This window comes from Trachypithecus francoisi, unplaced genomic scaffold (genome assembly GCF_009764315.1).
Source record: "Trachypithecus francoisi isolate TF-2019V2 unplaced genomic scaffold, Tfra_2.0 Lachesis_group6, whole genome shotgun sequence".
Lineage (NCBI taxonomy): Eukaryota > Metazoa > Chordata > Mammalia > Primates > Cercopithecidae > Trachypithecus > Trachypithecus francoisi.
Genome location: NW_022681471.1, coordinates 107,353,259 through 107,375,807, shown reverse-complemented (window position 1 = coordinate 107,375,807; position 22,549 = coordinate 107,353,259). Strand labels below are relative to the sequence as shown.

Below are 22,549 nucleotides of genomic sequence, written 5' to 3'. Positions count from 1 at the left end.
TGAGAAGTTTGCTGGTATCTTAATTCCGGCAGAATAAGAACTCTATCATTCTGATGTGTAGGACCCAAGACAGACCAGTAAAGTGGTGGGTCCGATGCCGGAAAAGCAGAAAGTGCATCCTAGTGTCTAGGGATAGACATGTCCCCAGCCAAAAATAATAATAATAATAAAAGAAAGGAAGAAAAAAAGATTCCTGGGAGGGAGGAGTGGGAGATAAGGTCAGGTCAGGGAGATAAGTTGGGACATGCAAGACTGAGTACATTTGATTCATCCTGTAGGCAATACAATGTTCTGGCAAGTAAGGAAGCGGATTCACCACATGATATAATATAGCAATAAAGGGCAAAATTAATTTCAGCAGAGTGAGATTGGTGTTAAGGACTCAAGTTAGGAGGCTGCTGGATTCATCCCAGCCTGAGATGACTGGGACAGGAACCAAGAGGAAGGTAGGAGAAAAGAAAGAGAAGGAACGCATTTGAGAGACCAAGACGCCCAGACATGGAAGTGAAGGAGAGAGAGGAGCCAAAAGTAACTCTGAGTGTGGGTATGTAGGGAAAATGGCACCATCATTGACCAAAATGGGAAGATCAGGAGGAGCTGCGAAGGAAGCAATGGGTTTCGCTTAGCTCTTCTTGAGCCTGACAAGAGATAGACTGTCTGGGTGCAAGTGTGTCATTGTCCATTGGAGATTCAGGTAGGCGGCTCATTAGAGAAGCTACTTAAAGTCCACAGTGAAGTCACCTTCCAATTGCAGGCAGTAGGAATTTATACTGGGGGCTTGAGGAGCTTTCTAGGTTTGTAACTTCTTCTGTGGGGAGCCCACCTGGAACAGTACAAGGAGGAAGGAGCAGCAGCGAGGGCTTTGTAAAGACTACAAGAGCTGGCCGGGCGCGGTGGCTCAAGCCTGTAATCCCAGCACTTTGGGAGGCCGAGGCGGGCGGATCACGAGGTCAGGAGATCGAGACCATCTTGGCTAACACGGTGAAACCCCGTCTCTACTAAAAAAAAAAAAATTACAAAAAACTAGCCGGGCGAGGTGGCGGGCACCTGTAGTCGCAGCTACTGGGGAGGCTGAGACAGGAGAATGGCGTGAACCCGGGAGGCAGAGCTTGCAGTGAGCCCAGATCGTGCCACTACACTCCAGCCTGGGCAACAGAGCGAGACTCCATCTCAAAAAGAAAAAAAAAAAGACTACAAGAGCTTTGGATGCAGTGAACAAGTCACATTTTAAATATCTATACTCAGGCCAGGTGCAGTGGCTCACGCCCATAATCCCAGCACTTTGGGAGGCCGAGGTGGATGAATCACGAAGTCAGGAGTTCGAGACCATCCTGACCAACATGGTGAAACCTCATCTCTAGTAAAAATACAAAAATTAGTTGGACGTGGTGGCGTGTACCTGTAATCCCAGCTGCTCGGGAGGCTGAGGCAGGAGAATCGCTTGAACCCAGGAGGTGGAGATTGCAGTGAGCCGAGATTGAGCCACTGCACTTCAGCCTAGCGACAGAGCAAGACTCCGTCAAAAAAAAAAAAAAAAAATCCCTATATTTGAAGGCAAAATTTAATTTCATACTCATTCAGGCAATATACATATGTGGTGTATATATTAAATATATGTATGTTACCTAGAACATCTCATCTGCAAATGTTTCCTGGTGTCTTTTCCTTCACACTTAACAAATCATGGAGAATTGTATGTATTTTATAAAATATATATGTGTGTATACATAAATGCACACACACACATAAATACATATATGAAGAGAGAGAGAGAGAGAGCACGTACTAGTATTAAGAGACCAGAGTTCTAGCTCTGATTTTGTCATTGGCAGTGGTTTTAGTTTAGTTGTTGCCAAATCTATAAAATAGCTAACATACTACTAGCTACAACCCAGAAAATATTCTGCAAGCTTTTTGTGTACTAAATTAATTGATCATCACAAAAAAACTCTAATATTTAGGTACTATTATTACGCTTGTTTTACAGATGACAAAATTGAGTAATGTGCCCCAAATCACCAGCAGTCAGGAAACGGAGGCCAAGTTCATTTTCTTAACCTCTCAGACACTCAACTTATCATCTGTAAATTGAGAGTGCGGGATTAAATTATGTCTTGAGTACCATCAAACTTTAATTTTGAATCAGATTATGAAGAGTCAAGTGAGCATTAATCAGAATCAAAATTAATTTCTGAAAATTAGCAGCAGAGGGCAGCATAGAGCACACTAAGGAGGCTTTTAAAAGATCTTTCTAAAGCTATGCAGAGTAATAAAATATAAAATTTATAAATAAAAGTACAGGTACTAACACATTTAATCTTCATAATTAATTTCCTTTTGCTTCAATTCATCTTCCACTTCAATGCACTTAAAAGGGCCCATTCAAGGCTGGGCACAGTGGCTCACACTTGTAATCCCAGCAGTTTGGGAGGCCGAGGCAGGTGGATCACATGAGGTCAGGAGGTCGAGACCAGCCTGGCCAACATGATGAAACCCTGTCTTTACTAAAAATACAAAAAATTAGCAGGGCGTGGTGGTGCACGCCTGTAATCCCAACTACTCGGGAGGCTGAGGCAGGAGAATTGCTGGAATGGAGGTGGGGGGGTGATGGGCAGAGTTTGCAGTGAGCTGAGATTGGGCCACTGCCTTTCAGCCAGGGTGACAGAACGAGACTCCATCTCAAAAAAAAAAAAAAAAGGGCCCATTACTGCACCCTTTAATGCACCACTAGAATAAAGACAGCATTGCACATCACAATATCCTAAAATTTTAGAGACATCAAGAAAAGTTAATTGAGTTTATTTTGACTGATTTTTGGCATTTTTCTTAATATTAACATACTTGTTAGAATCGATTTCATCTGAGACACCAAAATTTGACCCAATGGGTTACTTCAGTTGTTCAATGATATTTTGTCACTTGAATTCTTGTTTCTCATCTTAGAGAAGCTATATATATATAAAGCTATATATATGTAAAGCTATATATATTCCATATAAAATACACATATATAAAATGTATAAAATTCTCCCTGATTGGTTAGGTGTGAAGGAAAAGATACCTGAGAACATTTGCAGAGGGGATGTTCTAGGCAAATTTAGCCCACATTAATCATTAACAGATAGGGGAATGCCAAAATTAACCTTATGTGCAAATTCACAACTTAGAAATATGTGCTAAAGTGCAGTGCCTTGTTAAATCATTTACTTGCTTTTCAGAAGAAACTGCAATGTAGGTTCTTCTTTCTAGACTAGCATTTAGTTTTTCCAAAAGCTGTTATCACTTCTTCACATAGACACATTTTTTATTGATTTTTTAAAAAATCGACAGATAAAATTGTATGAATTTCTCATGTATAATATGGTATTTTGAAGTGTATGTATTGTGAAATGGCAAAATCTATCTAATTAACATATATATTACCTCACATTATTATTTTTGTGGTGAGAATACTTATATTCAGTTTCTTATCATTTCTCAAGAATATGATAGATCATCAACTACAGTAACCATGCTGTACAAGAGATCTTTTGAACTTATTCCTTCTATATAACTGTAATTTTGTATCCTTTGAGCATGCTGATCAAAGGACACACTTTTAATTTACATCTAAACGACACAAGCGTGGAGTCAAAGAGGAAATCTAATGAGAGAAGAACTTTATAAGGGGGAACGTTTAAAAAAACCTAAGTTAGGAATCAGTAAACTTTTATTATACAGGGCCAGAGAGTTAAGATTTTAGGCTTTGCAAATCATACAAACTCTGTTGCAGCCCTGCTGGCATAGCAAGAAAGAAATCATAGACAATATGTAAACAAATGACTGTGTCTGTGCTCCTACTAAAGTTTACAAAAACAAGCAGGGGGCCAATTTGGTCCTGGGCAGTGGCTTGCCTACCCTTGACCTAAGTCAAAAAGCAGATGCAATAAATGGGATAGGCATCATAATAATGACAGCTGTATGCCAAGTGCTTTCCAGGCATAGCCCCTAACCTTCCAACAACACTGCAGGTTAGACATGATCATAATCTAGATGCGAGCATATCACTTTAAAAATCTTTTAATTTTTTTCTCTTTATCGTTATCTAGATTCTCTAAATGAGAAAACTGAGTTTCAGATATGAGAAATACCCCTTCCAAGGTCATATAATTACTAAGTACTACAGGCAAGATTCAAGCCCAAGTTTACAAACTCCAAAGTGTGTGTTCTGTTCTTAGAACATATCACACTATTGTACAGCTAAGAGCAGTTAATATCACGCAATCATAATAACAAGCAATTAGTCCTTCCAGGAAAAGGGCATCAGCCCTGATTCCATGTAGTAACAACAGCACTTGCCAAATAAAAGAAGGAAGGTGCAGTGAAGTGCAAAAAGGAAGGCTCCAGGGAAAAGCCAGCACTCACCCCAGAGGGGTGGCCCAGATGACTACACATATGTCCCAATTGTGTATCAATGCTCATATGTCTTTCAGGAATACAATTAATTTGTCCTCTTTTTTTAAATCTAACCCTATGAACATTTTCCTAAACCATGACACTGCTATAGCCTGGCATTGCCTCATCTTTAATTTTACAACCATCTTTCAAAGGTAATTTAATATTACAGGCTGGGTGTGGTGGCTCATGCCTATAATCCCAGCACTTCAGGAGGCTGAGGTGGGTGGATCACCCGAGGTTAGAAGTTCGAGAGCAGCCTGACAAATATGGTGAAACCCTGTCTCTACTAAAAATACAAAAATTAGCCTGGTGTGGTGGTGAGTGCCTGTAGTCCCAGCTACTCAGGAGGCTGAGACAGGAGAATTGCTTGAACCCAGGAGGTGGAGGTTTCAGTGAGTCATGATCACACCACTGCACTCCAGCCTGGGCAACAGAGCGAGACTCCATCTCAAAAATAAAAAATAAATAAATAAATAAAATAATAATAATACAGATTATCTGTTTAAATACAAACCACTTCCCATCACCTCAGGGATTAAGTTCATACAGGATAAGCCTGTGATGTGTGCTCCCTATCTGTCTTCCTAATCTCATCTCTGCCTGTTTCCCACAGGACCCAGGACCCCAGCCATGCTGATCCCTTCCCAGTTCACCTGAGCTGCATGCCTAGCCCAGGGATTTGTGCATTTTGTGTCTTCTGTCCTGAGAGTTCTGGTTCCCTACCCACCCTCTGGTCCACCACCCATAACCTTCAAGTCTCACCTCATATGTTAACATTTCAGAACCCTTGGCCATCTACTCAGAATCCTTGCATCTGAATTGGAAAAATGATTCTAGGCTCTTCTCTCCCCTACCCCAAGGTGTTCATTAGGATTGCATGGGGCCGGGCGCGGTGGCTCAAGCCTGTAATCCCAGCACTTTGGGAGGCCGAGACGGGCGGATCACGAGGTCAGAGATCGAGACCATCCTGGCTAACACGGTGAAACCCCGTCTCTACTAAAAATACAAAAAAACTAGCCGGGCGAGGTGGCGGGCGCCTGTAGTCCCAGCTACTCCGGAGGCTGAGGCAGGAGAATAGCGTGACCCGGGAGGCGGAGCTTGCAGTGAGCTGAGATCCGGCCACTGCACTCGAGCCTGGGCGACAGAGCAAGACTCCATCTCAAAAAAAAAAAAAAAAAAAAAAAGGATTGCATGAAACTTTAATAAAACAGAAAAGATAAATCACTGGAATAGTCTTTGGAAAGAAGGAAAAATTGACACGAGCAAAAGGAAAACAAGATTGAGGATTGGTGGAGAGTGCGGAAATTTTGGATGATGAGGCAAAACAGATCCTTCCTCTTGAAGAACATTTTGGAGGTGTGTGAACTAAGACACCCGAAGAGGCTGGATTGAGATGGACGCAAAAACTTCTAGCTGCCACACACAAATGGAGGCAATGGGATGGGACTGCCTTCCACCATCATGGGCTATAACATCTTGCAATTATAGACAGGAAAACATTTGTTATCTGCTGTTTCATAGATCTTGAGCCTAGCTAGCAGGGGTGCAGTTTGGCTTCTACCTGTCAACATGTCTGCTTACAGAGATATAACTTTTAAGAGTTTTTGAAATAGTACATCTTTTTTTTTTTTTTGAGGCGGAGTCTCGCTTTGTCGCCCGGACTGGAGTGCAGTGGCCGGATCTCAGCTCACTGCAAGCTCCACCTCCCGGGTTTACGCCATTCTCCTGCCTCAGCCTCCCAAGTAGCTGGGACTACAGGCGCCCGCCACCTCGCCCGGCTAGTTTTTTGTATTTTTAGTAGAGACGGGGTTTCACCATGCTAGCCAGGATGGTCTCGATCTCCTGACCTCGTGATCCGCCCGTCTCGGCCTCCCAAAGTGCTGGGATTACAGGCTTGAGCCACCGCGCCCGGCCTTGAAATAGTACATCTAAAGACACATCTTATTTTAGTAAATCATTTCTCTTGAGGGACACTAAGGTTAGTCTTGCTTTTCCTCTATGTATAATTATTGCATATGCCTCCGTGAGTATTTCCACAGGCCAGACTTAGAGCAGCAGAATTACCAGATCAAAGCTATTGCCAAATTTCCTTTCAAGTAGCTTGGATCAATTTATTCTCTCACAAGCAATGTTTGAGATTGTTTTCATTGACATTCCTTAGCACATTATTTTTTTTTAGTTTTCCAATCAAATGAGCTAATTTATGTTTGTCTCAAATTAGAGAGTGAACTGTCTTGTTAAGATTATATGTAGGTCATGTGTTATTTTTTAGTACCTGCAAAACTCAAAATCCCATATTTCATCTCTTTACCTCTATATTATATTATCCTATAATATAAATTCTAAATCCCATAATTCCAATGTAAACTTTTTAAGACTTTCTTTATTTGGGGGACTTGCAGGTAAATTGCTGAAAAGTGATCACTGAAAAACTTGAATATTGTTTTGTTCATGATTTAATTATGATAATGTAACCAAATCTGTATTACATGTTCCGATTTTTTTTTTCAGTGAATGATGCAAGACCTTTATCTAAAACAAAAAGCTTCTTTAGGAAGGACCTCCCTGTATAAAATAGCATCTGCAGTTTCCTTACTCTTATCTTTAAAAATACTTTTTCCTTAGACCTGGAAATAATCACTTCATCACATACCTTAGATTATATCCGTATTATTTCAACTTGTACTGAATTTACTGATGAATGCTCTAAAATATTGCTCATTAATATTTCAATTTCTGTTACAAATCATATAATTTGGGATTATCTATTCTATCAAATATGAAGCAATTCTTACTTAACAAATTAATTTCTGAAAGTATAACTTGATGGCTAAGATAGTACAATCATAAATCAAAAGCCCTCTGTTCTTCATATTAATATTACCAAGTAAATAAATACTTTTGTGTTCAGTTCTGCTTAGATTCTTACGACCAAAGTTAATGGCTACTTCCAAGGACGATCTGATGTGTGAATTTTCTTAGTTCAGAAGTTGTAAACTTTGGCGAAGAAATATTAGTAAATATATTTTTATCATAGTTTGGATTTTTCTTTATACCCCTTCTTGATATACCATAAATTGAAAAATTAAATCTTATGGATTGTTTTCTTGAATCACTTTCAACATATTTTGATGCAAAATGAGAGGACTACAAAAATAAGAAAACCTATCATAATAGTATTGTATTGATACAATGTCCTTGGTATTATAATTGTTAATCATTGTTAATCATGTTAATTATGCCAATTATCACTAACATTTACTTAACTGTAGGCATGTCAACTACAAATGCAATGCAAGATTCTTGATTGGATCCTAGATTTAAAAAATAAAAAGGTTCTAAAGGACATGTGGATAATTGGGAAAATTTGAATGTGTAGCACATCTTAGATAATAGTATTGTGTTGATGTTATGTTTCCGTGGTGTCGTAATTGAGTTATGGAAGACTGCTCTTATTTTTAGGAGATACATGCTCAAGAATTTAGGGGTGACATGTGTCCTAAAGTCAACAACATACTTTCAAACCATTCAGGGAAAAAACTGTGCATATGTGTGTGTATGTGTGTATTTATATTTATATTTATATATATATACATAAAAGGACAAGCAGAGACAGAAAGACAAAGCGAGAGAGAAAGTAAATGTGACAAAAGGATACCACTGATTAATATACATGATGAAAATATGGGTGTTCGTTGTACTATCTTTCAATTTTTATATAGATTTGAAACGTCTTTAAACAAAAATTGGGAGGGGAAATAACCATATTTAGTTAATGAAGGCATATTTACATTGTATAATGTTTATTAAGGGCCTAGAGGGACAATATCTTATGTATCTAAAATAATCATTACATATGTGATGGGAAATGTCTCAGTGCCTCGATATAAATACTTCAAACATCACTTTGCTCTGAGATAACAGAATTAGTATACTACCTTTGAATACCTCCAAAATTCCACTTATGATATGAATGTTTGACACAGACTTCAAATACTCTTCAATCCTCCAGAAGCTTCTCAAGCTCAGAAACAATCTTCTCACACTGACCTACGCAAGAAATGTTATAAAAATATCAATATAAATATTCTTTCCAAACCAGGTCTATATTTAAGCACAGATTCATATGCACAAGACAAAGAATGTTCGAGCGAATCTAAAGATAATTCAAACAAAAATCCACTCGTACATGTGCTATCTTTAATACCAAGAGGGAAGCTTTCCCCAAATCACCCAGATGAAAGTCGAAAAGCATCCTCACTATAGATCGCATTCATTTTGAATACATCCTGCCACACAGAAAAACACTATCACAAGCTTGCTGAACTGAATAATTGAGAGTCAAATCCAACTGGAAAGGATTGTGATTGTGTTCGTCTCTAAAACTGCATCACCGTAACTGAATTCAAGAGCTGTGTTGTCCCTGCAAAACCTTGCTTAGGTTTTTAGGCCTTCTTTTAAAAATGCAGAAGCTAAACCAGTGTAGCAATTAGTGAAAGAGGACTGCAAAAATAATACAATAAATATTTGATCAGATCAGTCAAAAATTGTAGGTAAAAATATATGTATTTTAGAAATGCTTAGAATGTGGACACGAGGAGGTAAGAAAAGGAAGTATTGGGCTTAATTTCTCTTTATTTTTCAACTCCACTGAATGCTTGTTTAAACTCCCACTTGCCTCTGATATGGTAAGCTAGAGAAGCATTTTGATGTCATAAGAATGGATCTGTGCTCTGGTGATAAAGGGCTAAGAAAGTGTGAGAAGACAGATGACAAAAAATAATAGCAGAGTTCTAGGGTCCTTTGCTTTCTTTTTCTTACCTTCACTAACCAATCTGCTCATCTGATCCGGCAGAAACACAGCAATTGACCAAACAGAGAGATGAACAAGCCAGCCAGTGCTCTTTCCAGAAATTTTCACAAGCCTTTCACTGATGAGAACAGTAGACTGAACTGCTCACTGCAAAGCCATTCTTTTTATAACTGATCCCATGGAAAAAGAGTTGTTTTTGCTTAAGTCTGATTTGTGCTAAAGAGGCAGTGGGAAGTCCCGGGAGGTGGGGAGGCAGTAACTGACAAAGCCACATCAAGCCACAGAATGGTGTTTCTTCCTCTTTTTCGAAAAATGAAACCTATCTACGAAACTGTCTCTTATTAAAATAGTTTATGGTTACACATTTTGTAAGAACCCTAGCAACAGAATTAAATTTTCTTTCTAGAACAGTACATTATCTGGGATCCTTTGCCCAAAAGAGAGCCAAAGTCAGATATGACTTTAGAGAAATCTGTTACATTACTAATCTATCATTTTTAAGAAGTATTATTTCTCAATGGTACTTATAATTTTTAAAAACGTAAATGAAAAAAGTTTTCTCTCTCCAAATACCAAAGGTCAAAACAATAATACACAGTGTGGGCAAAGTTGTGAAGAAACAAGCACTCTCAAACACTACTGATGAGGTTGTAAGCATATTTAGAGGGCAATTTCCCAGTATCTCTCAAATACAAATATTCATACCCTTTGACCCAACAATTGTATTTTTATAAATTTATCCAAGCTATATATTTGCACTTGTACACAAAGACTTATGTGAAAAGATATTTGTTGCGGCACTGCTTGAGAAAATACATGACTAGAAAAAATTATATCCATAAATAAGATATTGGCCAAATAAATGAGAATGTATGCATACTTAAAATCCTATGTAGGCTGTGTGCAGTGGCTCACGCCTGTAATCCTAGCACTTTGGGAGGCCGAGGCAGGTGGATCACTTGAGGTCAGGAGTTTGAGACCAGACTGGCCAATGTGGTGAAACCCTGTCTCTACTGAAAATACAAAAATTAGCCAGGCGTGGTGGTGGGCACCTGTAATCCCAGCTACTCAGAGGCTGAGGCATGAGAATCCCTTGAACCCAGGAGGTGGAGGTCACAGTGAGCCGAGATCATGCCACTGCACTCCAGCCAGGGTGACAGAGCGAGACTCCATCTCAAAAAAAATAAAAAGAAAGAAAGAAAGAAAAGATCTCTAACATACCTTGTTTAGCAAGAACTCATTTTCCAGTTTGTATTTTTAAGCAATATATGTATACACATGCTTATGTAATAGAATATTTCCTTTTAAAATTTTGTATTTTAATTTTTGAGGGTATACTAGGTGTATATATTTATGGGGTACATAAGATATTTTGATACATGCATACAATGCATAATAATTACATCATGAAAAATGGGGTATCCATCCCCTCAAGCATTTATCTTTTGTGTTACAAACAATTCAATTATACTCTTTTAGTTATACTGAAATGTAAAATTAAGTTATTGTTCACTATAGTACCCCTGTTGTGCTATTAAATACTTTGTCTTATTCATTCTTTCTAACTATTTTTTGTACCCATTAACCATCCCTACCTCCCCCACCAGCCCTCCGCTACCCTTCCCAGCCTCTGGTAACCATCCTTCTACTCTCTATGTGCATGAGTTCAATTGTTTTGATTTTTAGATCCCACAAATAAGTGAGAATGTGTGATGTTTGTCTTTCTGTGTCTGGCTTATTTCACTTAACATAATGACCTTCAGTTCTATCCATGTTGTTGCAAATGACAGAATCTTATTCTGTTTTGTGGCTGACTAGTACTCTATTGTGTATATGTATCACATTTTCTTTATCCATTTATCTGTTGATGGACACTGAGGTTGCTTCCAAATCTTACCTATGGCGAACAGTGCTGCCACAAACATGGGAATGCAGATAGCTCTTCGATGTACGGATGTCCTTTCTTTTGGGTGGATACCCAGCAGTCGGATTGCTGGATCATATGGTTGCTCAATTTTTAGTTTTTTGAGGAACCTCCAAAGTGTTCTCCATAGTGGCTGTACTAATTTACATTCCCACCAACAGTGTATGAGAGTTCCCTTTTCTCCATATCCTCACCAGCATTTGTTATAGCCTTTCTAGAATATTTCATTTTCTATACTATACACAAGAAATCAGAAATAAGCAATTGTGTTCAAGAACAAGACTCACTTTTCATTCTATATCTTTTGAAATTCCTATGTGTATGTATTACTTTTTCACTTTAAAAACTGGCATTCTTAAGTCATATGTAACTTTGACTGTACAGCCCAAATGTATTATGATCTATGTCTTTTCTGGAGGACAGACAAATCTATCTGCAAATGGGTCAGTTCTTGCCCAAAAGCCGAAAAATTAAGGGTTTCAAAATCATTAACTGGTTTACCCTGACTGCTTCGAGTTAACCAATAAAGAATAAGCCTGTCCACATCATAACCACTTCATCATCTTTTTCTACCTAACTCCAATCAAAGCTAAGTTCTATGGGGGAAAAAAAAAAAGCTAAGTTCCAAACCCTTAAGAGGTGAACATTTCCACTTAATGGATTTGATTTTGTTTACTTTTGTTCAATGACTTATCTTAAAATGTCATATATTTAAAAGTATACTAGCATTTTTATTTTTGTCAGTCATGATTTTCTGCGTTATTTTTTTCATGAAATATTACTTAAATCCACTTCAGAAGGCATGGTCTCATGTATGAGCCATGATAAGGACAATTTCTCAACTAGTCCTGAATCTGACTTGACCTGCCGTCACAGGAAACACCAGACTCATTGCCCCAGGGGCAGGTTCAGTTACAGTGTAATCATACAAAATCAGGTTCAGGGATGTCTTCAGGCATTTCTAGCCCATCAAGGATTTAGCTGTGATCAAGAGACCATAACACCTGTAGGGACAAACATTGATTTATTTCACTTTAGTGTAGCTTCAATCACAATCGTGAGACACCGTAGAGTAGGTCTCACTGACCTCCAGAAACACTTTATGGTGAGTTACCAAGAAGTCGCCTGGAAAGTACAATGAAATAACCATTGTGCGGTGATTCCATCTTCTCCACATTGTCTTAAGTCACACTTACTGTTTTATTCAAATACAATATGCAGAATTTTGATTATGCCCATTCTTTATTTTGTCTCTATAAGTTACCCCTTTGATGGAAACACCTTTGCAGAAAAAAAATTCTGTAATGAAAAAGTGTGCACTAGGTCAAGCTAGCCTACTATTTCTACTATTTCTCATTTGATAAAACTGAGCATACAAAATCAGCTTTAAATAGCTTTTTCTTCACTGGTTAAAATAAAATAGAATTATATCCCTTGTAGCTGAAATCTTACAATATGATTTTCTATTAATCTGCTGAATAGTAGTTAAAGTTATTGCCTCGATATCTGTGCCTCTAAATGGACATTATTCCTATTATTCAATTACTTTTCCTGCTGTAGAAAACACCCTCCAAGTTATTTCCATTATGATAGCATCCCTCCTAGCTCACTCTCAGTCCTCACCAGGTTTCCTCCACCCTGGCTACCCTCTATTCAACTCTAAGTACTCCTAGTGGCACTCTAAATTCCACAACAATATGTCTTTCTGTCACATCCTACTTGCCAATTTCCAGTCCCATATAAAATCCATTATTGCCTGGCCAGGCGTGGTGGTTCATGCATGTAATCCCAGCACTTTGGGAGGCCAAGGTGGGCCGATCACCTGAGGTCAGGAGTTCAAGACCAGCCTGGCCAACATAGTGAAGCCCTGTCTCTACTAAAAATACAAAAATTAGCCGGGTGTGGTGGCAGGTGCCTGTAATTCCAGTTACTCTGAAGGAGAACTGCTTGAACCTGGGAGGTGGAGGTTGCAGTGAACAGAGATGGCGCCATTGCCCTCCAATCGGACAACAGAGTGAGACTCCATCCCAAAAAAAAAAAAAAAAAAAAAAAAAATCCATTATTGCCTTTCCATAACTAGAGAAAGGTATATGTAAGTATATATTAAATATATATGTATATATACACACACAACAGACCAATCACAAATGTAATCCGTCAAACTTCAACTATCTCAGGATAAATTATTTGTCTTTCTGAAGTATGCTCTCTGACCACTCTCAATACTCAAATGACTCAACTGAACCTATTTTCTCAAAGTTACCAAAGCCCCTTAATCATCAAGTCTAATAGCCTTTATCTCACCCTATATCCTCCTTGACATTTCTATAGTATTTGACACTGTTCACTATTCCCTCTTTTTTCAATAGTTTATTTCTTTAAAAAAATTACATACATGTTTTTAAAAACTGTAAATGGTACAAAAATATAGTTTTGCATCATTTAACAACAGGGATACATTCTGAGAAATGCAGCATTTGGTGAGTTCATTGTATGAACATCGCAGAGTGTACTTACACAAATCTAGATGGTTTGGTCTAGTGCACACCTAGGCTATATGGTACAGCCTATTGCTCCTAGGCTTCAGACCTATACTGCATGTGACTGTACTGAATACTGTAGGCAAATGTAACACAGTGGTATTTGTGTATCTAAATATACCTAAACATAGAAAAGGTACAGTACAGATATGGTATAAAAGATGAAAAGTGGTATAGCTGTATAGGGCAATTGCCACGAATAGAGGATACAGGACTTGAAGGTGCTCTGGGTGAGTCAGTGAGTGAGTGGTGAGTGAACGTGAAGGCCTCAGACATTACTGGGCACTATTGTAGACTTTATAAATACTGTGCAGTTAGGCTACACATGCTTTATTTTTAAAATAAAATAATTGTGTATGACATTATGACAGCTATGATGTCATTAGGCAACAGGAATTTTTCAGCTCCATTATAACCTTATAGGACCACTGTCGTGTACACTGTCCATTGTTGACAGAAATGTCGTTATGCAGTACATGACTGCAGTGAAAATTAAACCTCTCTTCCTATCTGAACTTTATCTCTCAGCTCTCCTCCCCAAAGGCAATTGCTATTGTCAGCTTCTTGTGCATCAATCCAAAAATTATAGATATCCTTCTTTGTATACAAATGGTAGGATACTACACGTGCTGTTCTCTTACCTTTTTTGTATAATTTTTCACCATAAGTACTTGCAGACTGACCTCATCCTTTTAAATAACTACATAGACTGCCAGGTTTTGGAAGTTCCAATAGTAATGTATTTAACAAGTTCTTCATTGATGTAGCCCCTCCTTTAGGAAAGTCACCACACCTCCCCCCAGTTGATATTGTGTCATTGCACACTACTAGTTATAATTTTTGGATTGATGCACAAGAAGGTGACAATAGTGATTGCCTCTGGGGAGGAGATCTGAGAGACAAATATCAGATAGGAAGAGAGGTTTAATTTTCACTGGACAGGGCCAGGCGTGGTGGCTCATGCCTGCAATCCCAGCACTTTGGGAAGCTGAGGCAGGTGGATCTCCTGAGGTCAGGAGTGCAAGACCAGACTGGCCAACATGGTGAAACCCTGTCTCTACTGAAAATACAAAAATTAGACAGACATGGTGGTGGGCACCTGTAATCCCAGTTACTCAAGAGGTTGAGGCAGGGGAATCACTTGAGCTCAGGAGGTGGAGATTGTAGTGAGCCGAGATCACTCCATTGCACTCCAGCCTGGGCAACAAGAGCAAAACTCTATCTCAAAATAATAATAATAATAATTTTCACTGTACAGTCATGTGCTGCATAACAACGTTTTAGCCAACAATGGACCGCATACATGACAGCGTATGCCACAGTGGTCCTATAAGATTATAATGGAGTTGAAAAATTCCTACTGCCTAGTGACATCATAGCTGTCATAACACCAGAAATGCCTCTAAAAAAAGTGAACAAAACAGCTAGGCGCGGTGGCTCACGTCTGTAATCCAAGCACTTTGAGAGGCCAAGTGGGCAGATCAAGAGGTCAAGAAATGGAGACCATCCCGGCCAACATGGTGAAACCTCGCCTCTACTGAAAATACAAAAATTAGCTGGCTGTGGTGGCGCATGCTTGTAGTCTCAGCTACTTGGGAGGCTGAGGCAGGAGAATCGCTTGAACCCGGGAGGCAGAGGTTGCAGTGAGCAGAGATTGCGCCATTGCACTCCAGCTGGGTGACAGAGCAAGACTCTGCCTCAAAGAAAGAAAGAAAAGAAAAGAAAACGAAAGAAAAGTGAACAAAACAAAAAGTGCTGGTGCCCATATGAGAGAACATAATGATATAAAAATAAAGTTTTTTTCCTAATAATGTTTAACATTATGTCTTTAAAAACACAACCCTATTATCCCGTATGCACTTTCATAGTTTACCTTAGTAATTTTTATAATCGCTATTGCCTGCAGACACAATTACGGAATTACATATAAGGTATTAATGCACTTCCTCTGCAGAAGATTAATTTAATTGACATTCTATAAAAATTAACATGAACACATTAGAATTTAGGAACATGTTACATATCCCATAGGGTAAAATTACTATGACATTTAAAAATTCTTAGTTATACTTCAGTAGGTTTAATTTATACCAAAGAAATCCATAAGGTAAGCTCTCGAACAATACTGCTTAGCTTGAGGATGGGATGACAGATTATAATTGCTTTATTAAGTACAACATTCTGAATTTCTATGAAGCTGTAATGGCTTCTTGTGCACTAGAGATTTTGTTATTTAGGCTGTAATTCATTGTAATGTATACTGTTTGCTCTTGAATAACTCCCATTTTCCAACTCAAAGAGACTTCCATTTCAGCATCAAATAATATGATTATTGCATTTGTAAAGTTTCTGAAGCATTTTTTAATATTTTTCAGTTGAAAAATGTTTTATAATGAAATATGATATAAGTTAAAGGGGAAATTGAATGTAATCCCCATATGTTTTATTTTAAGGCCACGTACAGTACATAGAATAGCTCCTCTTTTTTTGGCCATTACCCTTTAATTGGTATTACTTGGAGTCAGTAAAACAAATACCTGAATGCTGAAGGAATTGGCAATCTCATGAAATGTTTTGATTTCTGCTTTTTAATTGTCACCCTTTGCTTTTACCTAACGTTATTTGCTTTAACAATCTGGCAAAAATCTCTAACACCAAAACTCAAATCTCTATTATTAACTCTAAGGTAAATCAACCCCTGGAAATACTTGACAGAGTTTGGCTACAAGGGCTTGTTTCTTTTAAGCCCATTTTGACAAACTTCTGCCTCACTTCCCTAGTTTTTATATTTTCCTTTGTTAACCTCTTATCACTCCCCCAGTCTGATTTTCAGGTTTTGGGACACAGAGACACTTCCTCCTCAAGCCAAGATAATGCTTTATTCCTTCTATCATAAATTGATATTAAAGAGAAAATACTTGCTCTGTTTCATAGTTGAACAACTGAGAATTTCCATTGTACTTATGCTGTGTATTTACCTATTCTTTGAAGCTCGTACAAATGAATATTTATATGAACTCTGCTTTGGCCTCATAACAATTTGCTTCTGTTAAGACCAGGAGGCCAAAGACTCAGTCAAATTTGTAGAGAATCTCAATTTTCATGCATTGATTGTTATCGTAAACCCAAGTCTATCATTACCCTTTCTGCTGTGCGCCTTTCAAAAGAAGAAAGGAAAAGGGAAAGTTGAATCTGTTGCTATTTCTTCTTGTTAGTGCTTCTGTGTCTTAGTCTGTTTGTATTGTTATAAAGGAATCCCTGAGGCTGGGTAATTTGTAAAGAAAAATGGTTGGCTGGGTGCAGTGGCTCATGCCTGTAATCCCAGCACTTTCGGAGGCCGAGGCGGGTGGGTCACCTGAGATCGGGAGTTCGAGACCAGCCTAACCAACATGGAGAAACCCTGTCTCCACTAAAAATACAAAAAATTAGCCGGGCGTGGTGGCGCATGCCTGTAATCCCAGCTACTCGGGAGGCTGAGGTAGGAAAATCACTTGAACCCAGTAGGTGGAGGTTGCAGTGAGCTGAGATTGTGCCATTGCACTCCAGCCTGGGCTACAACAGCGAAACTCCATCTCAAAAATAAATAAATAAATAAATAAATAAAAAAGGTTTATTTGACTCACAATTCTGATGACTAGAAAGTTCAAGATTGTGCATCTGATCTGGTGAGGGTCTCAGGCTGCTTCCACTCAAGGCAAAGGTGAAGGGTAGCCTGCTATATAGAGATCACATGGCAAGAGAGGAAGCAACAGATAGGAGGGAAGTTTCAGACTCTTTTTAACCACCAGCATTCATAGAACTAATTCCGTGAGAACACACGCATTACTGCAAAGGTGGCACCAAGTCATTCAGGAGGGATCTCACCCATGACCCAAACATCTCCCACAAGGCTCCACCTCCAACACTGGGGATCCAATTTCAATGTAAGATTTGGGGCAACAAATACGCAAACCTTGCCATTCTGCTTCATACGCAAACCTTGCCATTCTGCTTCATACGCAAACCTTGCCATTCTGCTTCATACGCAAACCTTGCCATTCTGCTTCATACGCAAACCTTGCCATTCTGCTTCTGGTCCCCAAATAGCATGTCCTTCTCATATTGCAAAATACAATCATTCGATAGCAATAGTCCTCAAAAGTTCTAGCTTGTTTCAGCACCAATTTAAAAGTTCAAAGTCCAAAGTCTCATCTGAGATTTAATGTAAGTTCCTTAGAGTGGTGAGCCTGTAAATTCAAAAAGTATTTACTTCTAAAATACAATGGTTGTATAGTAATTGGGTAAACATTTTCATTCTGAAAGGAAGAAATAGGCCAAAAGAAAAAGGTAACAGGCTCTATTAGCAATTCTGAAACCCAGCAGGACAGATATTATATCTTAAAACTCCAAAATAATCCCCCTTACCTCCATTTCCTACATACTGGGCACATTGGTGGGAGGGTTGGGCTCCCAAAGCCTTGGGAAGCCCCACCCCCATGGCTATTTTGGATGCAGCCCAGGCGGTTATTCTGATGGACTGGAATTTGGGCTTGAGACTTTTCCAGGCTGGAGTTGCACACTACTAGTGGCTCTATAATCTGAGGTCGGGAGAGTGGTAGCCCTGCTCCTACAGCTCCACTAGGTACTTGCATTTTGCATGCTTGCAGACTTAACAACACATGGATGTCACCAGAGTGCACAGCTTGCATTCTCTGGAGTGTCAGCTGGAGATGTACCTGGGGCCATTTCAGCCATGGCTGCTCCACTCGGAGTGGTCAGGATCTGGGGAGCAGCATCCTGAGATGGCACAGGGCAGCAATACCCTGGCACCTCCCCCAAAACTTTTCTGTCTTTCTAGGCCTCTGAGCCAGTGGATGGGAGGAGCAGCCTCAAAAATTTCTGAAATGCCTTCAGGCCCTATATTGTATTAAATATTAGCACCTAGCTCCCTTTTAGCCACGCTAATCTCTTTAGCAAGTGGTTGCTCCACAGTACCGTTAGATTTTTCTCCCGAAAACACTCTTTCCTTCTCTACCACATGATCAGACTGGGAATTTTCCAAATTTTGATGTTCGGCTTCTTTTTTTTTTTTTTTTTTTTTTTTTACCTTAAGGAAATACTTTGTAATGTTATTGCCTTTAATTTTTAATTTTTGTGGGTAGTTAGTAGGGTATATATTTATGGGGTATATGAGACAATTTGATATAGATAATAATACAATGTGTAATTACATCAGAGTAAATGGAGTGTTCATTTCCTCACATGTTTATCCTTTGTTTTACAATCTAATTATACTCTTTTAGTTATTTTTAAATGCACAATTAAATTATTATTGATGATAGTCACCCTATTGTACTAGCAACACTAGATCTTATTCATTCTTTTTATTTATTTATTTATTTTTGAGATGGAGTCTTACTCTGTTGCCCAGGCTAGAGTGCAGTGGCACGATCTCGGCTCACTGTAACCTCTGACTCCTGGGTTCAAGCAGTTGTCCCCGCCTCAGCCTCCTGAGTAGCTGGGATTACAGGTGCCCGCCACAACACCTGGCTAATTTTTGCGTTTTTTAGTAGAGACGGGACTTCACCACGTTGGTGAGGCTGATCTTAAACTCCTGACCTCTGCTGATCTGCCAACTTCAGCCTCCCAAAGTGCTGGGATTACAGGCATGAGCCACCATGCCCAGCCCATTCTTTCTATTTTTTGTACCCATTAACCATCCCCACCTCCCCCCCACATCCCTTTCTTACCCTTCCCAGCCTCTGTTAATCATCCTTCTACTCTTTATGTCCATGAATTCAATTATTTTAATGTTTAGCTCCCACAGCTAAGTGAGAACATGTGATATTTGTCTTTCTGTACTTGGCTTCTTTCTTTTTCTTTTTTCTTTTTTTTTTTTGAGACGGAGTCTCGCTCTGTCGCCCAGGCTGGAGTGCAGTGGCCGGATCTCAGCTCACTGCAAGCTCCGCCTCTTGGGTTTACGCCATTCTCTCGCCTCAGCCTCCCGAGTAGCTGGGACTACAGGCGCCCGCCATCTCGCCCGGCTAATTTTTTGTATTTTTTTAGTAGAGACGGGGTTTCACCGTGTTAGCCAGGATGGTCTGATCTCCTGACCTCGTGATCCGCCCGTCTCGGCCTCCCAAAGTGCTGGGATTACAGGCTTGAGCCACCGCGCCCGGCCTTTCTTTTTTTTTAGATGGAGTCTCGCTCTGTTTCCTGGGCTGGAGTGCAGTGGCACAATCTCGGCTCGCTGCAACCTCCACCTTCCGGCTAATTTTTGTATTTTTAATAGAGACAGGGCTTCACCGTATTGGCCAGGTTAGTCTCGAACTCCTGACCTCATGATCCGCCCGCCTCAGCCTGGCAAAGTGCTGGGATTACAAGCATGAGCCACTGCGCCCGACTTGGCTTATTTCACCTAATATAATGATCTCCAGTTCCATCCATGTTTTTGCAAATACAGGATCTCATTCTTTTTTACGGCTGAACAGTACTCCATTGTGTGTATGTACCACATTTTCTTTATCCATTCGTCTGTTGATAGACAGACACTCAGGTTGCTTCCAACCCTTAGCTATTGTGAACAGTGCTGCAATAAACACAGGAGTATAGATATCTCTTAGATACACTGATTCCCTTTCCTTGGGGTATATATCTAGCAGTGGGATTGCTGAATCATATGACAGCTCTATTTTTAGTTTTTTGAGGAACCACTAACCTGCTCTTTGCAACAGTTATTCTAATTTGCATTCCCACCAACCGTGTATGAGGGTTCAGTTTTCTCCACACCTCACAGGCACTTGCTATTTTATCCAATGGTTTTGGATAAAACCATTTTAACTGGGGTGAGTTGATATCTCATTGTAGTTTTGATTTTTGCTTCTTTTTAAATTATAAATTCCAACTTTAGATCCTTCTTTTGCTGACATTTCTGATCATAAGCTGTTCAAAGCAATGATGCCACTTCTTGAAGGCTTTGCTGCTTAGAAAATTTTTCTTCCAGATACCCCAGGTGGGCATCACTCTTAAATTTGGCCTTCCATGAAGCCACAGAGCACAGGACATAATGCAACCAAGTTCTTTGCTATGCAGCAAGGGTGATCTTTGCTCTAGTTCCCAATAAGTTCCTCATTTCCATCTGAGACTTCATTTCCATTACCTAGTTCCACAGTTGCTTCCACATTTTCAGGTATCTTTATAGCAACAACCCACTCCTTGGTACCAATTTTCCATCTTTCTCCATTTGCGTTGCTATAAAGGAATATCTGAGGCCAAGTAATTTATAAAGAAAAAAGGTTTTTGGCTCATGATTCTGACATCTAGAAAAGTTCAAGATTGGGCATCTCCATCTGGTGAGGGCCTCAGGCTGCTTCTACTCATGATAGAAGGTGAAGGTGAGCTGGTGTGTGCAGAGATCACATGGCAGGAGAGAAAGCAAGAGGTGGGAGGGGCCAGGCTCTTTTTAACAACCAGCTGTCACAGAACCCATAGAGTGAGAACTCACTCATTACTGCAAGGATAGCACCAAGCCATTTGTAAGGGATCTGCCCCCACGACCCAAACTCTACTAGACCCCCACCTCCAACACTGAGGATCAAATTTCAACATGAGATTTGCAAGGGAGAAACATCCAAAATATGGTACTCTGTAAAGAACTGAATTAAATGAAAAAGACACATTAAACTAAGAGGTTAAAACTGTATTTTGAGGTAAGATATGGATTCTGTTTTCCTTGGCATCCTTTTCTCTGCATGTTTAGATAATTTGAACTATAACAGAAAGAATGAGCTTGGTAAACCTTCAACTCTAAAGATGATAGTGGGCTCTCCAAATCATCTCTCTCTTCCAACCTGACTGTTTTAGGACAGTGACTCTCAAGAGCAAAGCTTCTAAGCAGTTTAAATATTGCTGTTTATCCAAGCTTTTATGAAAAGTTTAGTTTCTGTCATCAAGTAGTTGTTAGAAGTTCAGAGGTTCCTTTGTGAGAGCCAACTGAACAGTTTTCAGGCTTATATTCAGAGGTAAAAGAGCCTGGAAAAATTAAACCTGCATAATCTTGGTGTCCTCTAATCCTACGAGATTGTGCAATTTTGGCATATTTTTTAAGAAAAAGGGACTAGACACTCCAAAGTCAAGTGGGGGGTTTCTACACCCCAGAGAAAGTTCCAGATTTTTTGCAATTTACTTTCTCTTTGGAAAGCTTCTTAGTTTTTTTTTTTCCCCTTGATTCTATTTTTATCATGCCATAGCACTGGCTCGTGTTAATAAAGACAGTCAGGGACACATGAGTCCTATGGAGGAGAAACTGGAACTTCAGTCCAAGTAACGTTATTTCACAAAGCAATGGAGAAGTGAAATTAGTGCCGTTGAGCCCTTAAGACTCCAGATTTCCTTGCTTTATGAAGAGGCTTCTGGGGTAGAAATGTTTCATCTCTGTCTCCAACTGACCACATCAAACCCCTCTTTGGGTCCTGTCCCTCTATAAGTAAAATTCAAGCAAATGTATATATCAGATTATAGATTCAAGAGCTAGTTTTGTTTAAGCAACTCTGTCTATTTACAGGCACATATTTACAACAATAAAGCAATTCCTATTCTTTGTAATTCTTTCCCCTTCTCTTTAACTCCTGCAGGTGAGAAGAACAATGCTTGAGGTTAATAAAAAAACATCTTTCAAGATAAATTTTAAATTCATGAATCCCTCTACATTCACATTTAGTAGAAATAAACTAATTAGTTTCAAAATTTAGAGCAGAAATAAATCCTTTTTATCAAGTCTCTTGAAGGGATTACTATGAAGCATATGATGATGCAAACTTTCTATTGGGGACTCATTATCAGAAATTCCCATCGAAT

At 39.2% G+C, this 22,549-nt stretch overlaps 1 protein-coding gene across 4 annotated transcripts in view; it reads right to left on the bottom strand.

Annotated features, from left to right (window-relative positions):
• Positions 1-22,549, bottom strand: part of CUNHXorf21 (chromosome unknown CXorf21 homolog) — a 62,999-nt gene that overhangs the window by 10,503 nt on the left and 29,947 nt on the right. The window contains exons 1-2 of one of the 4 annotated variants that reach the window (XM_033201995.1): positions 9,259-9,532; positions 8,376-8,487 (exon numbers count right to left, since the gene is read on the bottom strand). The gene's annotated coding sequence lies outside the window, so the exon portion shown is untranslated. Of the gene's footprint in view, positions 1-8,375; positions 8,488-9,258; positions 9,533-22,549 lie in introns of those variants that run through there. The other 3 variants (XM_033201994.1, XM_033201997.1, XM_033201996.1) reach the window with 3 other exon arrangements.